This window comes from Anabas testudineus, chromosome 17, assembly GCF_900324465.2.
Source record: "Anabas testudineus chromosome 17, fAnaTes1.2, whole genome shotgun sequence".
Lineage (NCBI taxonomy): Eukaryota > Metazoa > Chordata > Actinopteri > Anabantiformes > Anabantidae > Anabas > Anabas testudineus.
In genome coordinates, this window is record NC_046626.1 from 1,275,347 (window position 1) to 1,281,371 (window position 6,025).

A 6,025-nucleotide genomic window follows, 5' to 3' on the forward strand; every position below is an offset into this window, starting at 1 on the left:
AAACCAACCAAACGAAGATCCTCCAACATTTTCTATTCCGTTAATAATTCCACAACTTATTTCTGTGCAAACTGAAAGCAGTTTAGAGTCACTTTTACTTTCTTTTGATGGAAGATTCTTACAATAAGTGCATTGACATCTTCTGATGTTTGCAGCTAACGCACGCTAACTGACTTAAATAAACAAGCGCCAGGCAGCTAAGAGGAGAATAGAGAAGAGGTCTCACTCCGCACCTAAATATACATGAAGTCGGTGAAAAGCCATTTTGTTGACTGTGAAAAACTAAGCATGTTCTTCAGGATTTCTTACCCTTTTCTACAACAAAGTGCCCACATCTATAGCAATGGCTGTAAGAAGTTGAAACTAATTATTAATTTAAAGTTGATCTCTTTATTTTTTCATCTGAAAATAGCTCCTTCTCATAAAACGTATGAAGCCCGTGCAGGTCTAGAGATTATGGGAAATGTTGTTAAAGGCTGCTACAAACAGAGCTACTGACAATCTAGATGAATCCAGTGTGTGCAGAGTCAGGCAACGGTAATTGCCACACAGGGCTTGTTACTTTGCATATATTAGGGACAATTGGATCACAGACTCCGTGATTGCTCCCGGTCACTTGAATACAAATTGGTTCCTTGGATCATATTTTTTTCTGCTTTGCTTCCACATTGTGTGACCCATTAAACTGGATAGAGCGGCTCTACAGGGTGTCAAGTGGATGCAAAGATATATCCTATATAATATAAGCATTGTGACTTATCAGAGAGGCTCAATGCATTCATTTATACTACAAATAGGGCTGGTCTGTTCAAAATATCTGAGTAACATGGAGGTTAAACCATAACCAGCTTACATGGCATTTGAAGTGTCATCTGTCAAATGGAATAATCGAACTTTTTTCGATGGCTTCCTACAGTATACAGACTGTGAAGGCTGTTGGCCACAACTTTTTGTGCCCCCTGCTGTCACCACCTGCTGTTGGTTATTTTCCAGGCAAGTCCAAGTTCCTCCCAAACAAGCCACATACTGTATTCTATTCAGTTTCAGAGTGCACTTCCTCAGATCTACAGATCCACCTCTTTCTGAACTGTTTTAATGGACCTTTTTGTGTTAAGAAGGGACTTTGCTGACTTTTAACTTGCTTCCAATGGCTCTACTTTGGAGAGTTTGTGTATATCACTTGCATTAAAGGCCTCTAAAGGAGTTAGATATTTTTGCACCAGGTATTTTCAGGTCAGAGGGAACACCGATAAAATATATACACAATTGAAAATCTGTGAAGTTGTAAAGCTCCCTTTAATAGTGGGTCTGTGATTTATCCATTGCAGCATTTGGAAAGAATTTCAGTTCTTCAAAACCTTTTGTTTGGGCATAGCAGACGAAGCCCCAGCACCACATGGCCTACCTCTAAATAAAACATCTAGAATCCTGGAAATGAATTCAAGGGGAAAATTAATGTTTGTGTTTTACCAAATTCCCAATAACATGCATGGCTTTGTTATTTTTTTGTAACTGTCCCTTTAAAACCTAACCATGCAACCTGACATTTACAGTAGGGCCTGGCTTTCACCTACAGAGGGATCCATCTTCTCAATATACAACCTTTGGAGGAAATCAAAAGCAATTGATGGGTGTGACGTCACAAGTGTGCTAAAAACCTATTTTCTGCAAGCACGAGTGTGTGAACGCCCCCTTCTATCACAACAGAGGCATACTGGTGATAATATGTGGGACATAGCCCTCAGGAAACACAGGCCATGTTGTGGCTTCAGGCCCCTGCTTTCAATATGTTGTCAGTGTTCATAGACTGCTACCTTGCAAGTGATGATCAGTCCTTTCAATTCGACTACCATTAACCTGTATAGTGTCATGAAGAAATCCAGTAGGTCACTAGATGAGTGAGGGGTAAATAGTGTCAAAGTCAAAGTAGGCTGAGGGCTGAAGGTACCAAAACAGGATTTATTACACTGCAGCATGTCATCATTTATTGTGTTTTTGTCCAATTTAAATATGAAACAAAATCTTAGATTCATGTTGTGTGATGTAATCTATTACATACACATTTAGTCATTTTTATCCAAAGCAACTTAAACGTGAGGTACAACTGGCACTGGTATTTTTTCCAATAGTCACAATTATCCAACACTGACACTATGTTTCAATTACTGACACAGTACTTCCTGCTTCTCCATTAATACCTGATGTAAATGATTTGGTCAGGGGTAGGCAACCCTGGCCCTAGAGAGCCACAGGCCTGCTTGCTGCTTGCTTCCAACCATCTGTGCACTTCTAGCCAGCTTCTGAATAGCTGAACACACTGGAAGACCAGGTAATCAGCAGAGGTGAGGGTTACCTACCCCTGGACTAGGTTAATGCTTATCACAATCACTGCATGCAAACATACATTGCTGCTAGTATGTAAGCAGGGTGGTGCATTTGTACCCTTTGATTTTTCTGTACAACCTCAAAAATGTACTTAAAGTACAACAGTAAGAAGTTTAAAACAGTGTTGAATTTGATGCTGTTGTTATCTACAGACTGTGGAACAGTTATTCAAGTACCTGAAACTGTACTTAAGTACAACACTTGAGTAAATGTTACTTACCACGTCTGGCCACCCTAGGCCACCGGTCTGGCACTTCCCTTCTATGTATAAAATACATAAAACTGTATAAATAAAACTGTATAACTTACATTTTGATTTATATAGTGGGACACCATTATGTAATCCACTACACTCACCACTACAAGTTACATGCAAGGTTCATAACTGACACCAGCAGGGCTTCTGCGTGCCTATGTTTTCATTTAAAAGGACATGTTTGAGATGGTTACATCTCTTGAGTTAACAACATGCTTAAAACAAATCATGTGGTGGAAAATCCTACAACTAATGAGTGTTTTAAAATGAAAGATGGGGCAGTGTTGAGCACTTTGTGAAAGACTGTAGGGAAACAATCATTTTTTCTTAACATAGAATTACTGAATTTAAGGATTTCATCATCTACAGTTCATAATTTCATGGAAAGGTTCAGGCAATCCTGGAAAATCTCTGTACACAAAGCACAAGGGCAAAACCCAATACTGAACTAATGTGATTTTCAGGCCTTCGCGAACAGATGATTTAAAAGCAAATTAAAAAACATGCAGAAATGCTGTCACCTTTTCTGAGCCTAAGCTTATTTAAGATGGACAGAGGTAAAATGGGAAACTGTCGTGTGGTCTGATTAGTCACATCTGTAATACTGACCAAAATAAACAGCTCTTGCAGCAACATTTGCTGCCATCCAGATGTCTTTTTCAGGGAATACCAAACCACTCTACATGTGTTACAACAGCCTGGCTCAGTAGTAAAAGAGTCCGGGTGCTGTTCTGACTTGTCTGCAGTGAAGGCCTGCAGTAAATGTTAACTGTTCCCTGGTGTCTTGAGAGAAATCTTCATGTAAGTCGCCTTTCCTGAAAAATAATAAGTCCAAACTAATCTATCCTTTCCAGTATTTGGATTCCCCATTACATTCCACAATGATGGCTGCTTGTTTTCCTGGTATCTGCACCCTCAAATTATGAATTGCCTTCATAATGTAAATACAAAGTACCAAGCAAAGTATGTTCTATCATATAGTAAAGCTAAAGTGTATGTCTTAAGGTGGACATGCTTTTCTATGATCGTGGGACGCAGTGAAGTACTCATTTATATTTATAAGTATCTAGTACCTATATTGCATAACGCAGTAAAAAGTAGATGATAAATAATCCCAATCACTGCAATGCTAAATGCAGAATTATACTAAATATAGTACAACTGCCTGGTTAAGTGCTGACAAACGTGAATATATGTGTGTGTGTGTGTGTGTGTGTTGTGTGAGAGAGAGAGAGAGAGCAAGGGGAGGAAACACTGCCTTATTATATTTAAATATTCATCAATGTGAATAAATCCCTTCTGGCAACAAACTGACAGGCTTTCCACCAGCTGGAAGTTATTACCCACTCTGTCAGTGTTCAGATGAAAAGGCACAGCTACACTGAATCTCCTTTTGATGTCACTTTGTCAAGTCTCATTTTTACATTTTCAAAACAAGGTCAGTTGTCAGAGAAACTGGCAGAAACGCTAAAATCTAAGATGCAGGCTTTGTGAGTTGACCTGAACAATTATTACATAAAGTTCTGTGTATGAGCACGTTTGAGTACTGGCATTCATGACGATGATGCTCATACAGAATTATTACATAACCACAATTTGCTTTCAAATGGGATATTTATTGTGTACTTTCATTTGCTCCTCTGACATTTAAGAATATGGTTTATGGTTTTCCAACACATATGCATGTCTTTTTAGATTTCCTTCCCTCATTTCTCCTCCCTTTGTCTCAGTATTTACACTGATCAGCTGCACCATTAAAACCAGCATGTGCACTCTGGCCAGTGTGTGGCCATGCAGCACCCAAACGCAGCATTTGTTGTGACACCTGTCAATCATGACCACCCATCTGTGGCTACAGTTGTCTACTCTTCACTCACATGGTGCATCATCCGTGACCCTGTCACCAGTTCACTAGCTGTCCTTCCTTGGACCAGTTTTAGTAGGTACAGACTAGGACGACCTGCTGTTTTGGAGACACTTTGACTGGTGTAAATCTATTGAATTTATACAAAAGCAAGCATCAACAACATTAACATATATATGTTACATACATTCCGCACTCATAAGAACTATACGAGTGTATTATTACATTTACATGTAATGGGGTCTGATCCAAACTTCAGTTCAAAGGAGGACCCCCCCACATACCCAACTGCACAACTTTGGGAACTTTAAGTAAAAATGTAAAGGTTGCACCTTTCTTTATAAACTTGACTTTAAACCTCTATTTCTAGTTTGTTCTTGACACTGTGTGCAATATTTTTAACTCAGTTAAAATTGGTTTTATGTCGACAGCACCAGTTGCATTCAGAAAACTGCTGATGCGAGTCCAATGTGTGAAATAATGAGTAAATGAGCACAGGGGGGTCTGTTCTCATTAACCAAAGGCATCATGCATGTCTCTTCCCTTCCCTTCTACAGAAAGAGAAGAGATCACGGGGAGTACCAGCGGTTGCTCAGATCGCCTTGCTCTGTTTTAGGGCAGACTTGTCCCATGTGGCGTTAGTGTGACTGATTTGGAAGTGTCTTTATATGCTAGTGCATTTTCCACATGGTTTAGTGGGTCTGTAGATGGTAAATGTGTATTCATTCAGTTTAGTTTTGCGTCTGTGTCCATAGCTGCACTCCTCTTATTCTTTTTTTGTTTGTTTTGCTTGATTTCAATACATTTTAAAGTGTGACGTGATGCAACAACACATTTTTCTGGGCTACATACAAAATGTCAAAGACAGGATACCATGATTACAATTGTGCTGATGTCATTGTTACTGTATATAGGATTAGTGATACAATAAGCAAAACACTGGAGATGACAAGCACAAACTACCCATCTCCTTCCAGTTCAGCTTTTTAATTCTGCTGACTTTCTTCCCAACACCTGACTCTTATTGCTGTCAGCCACTATGACACACATTGGACTGTAGGCCATCACAACGTCTGAAAGGAGCAAAAAGAGAGGGAGACTGACCTGTGGTCCAATCCTCATAATGTCTTCATGGCAGATGTCAGTTCTTCTACTTTATGGGTGTCTTCTGATCTACTCAGTTGTCTTCCTGACTCTGCTGTTCATACTGTTATAGATTCTGGGCTAGCAAAACCATGCCAGTCCATCAGGGGATCTCTCTCTTGCTGTGCGCTTCTCTCTCTCTCTCTGTCTCCTCCTCTCGCTGCTTTGACAGACAGTAATAGTCTCTGTCCTTCTACATAGAACACCAATCATCCCATTGACCCTGTTCATCAGGTTTGACTGACAAGCAGGTGCCCCGCAGAAGTATGTCACCCTACTTTGCAAAAAGTAGGTCACTGGAGCACTATGTTGATGTGGTCCATGGAGTGAGTAGTTGGTTTTTGGAAGACTCTGACAGAGGCTCAGGAAGCCACCAG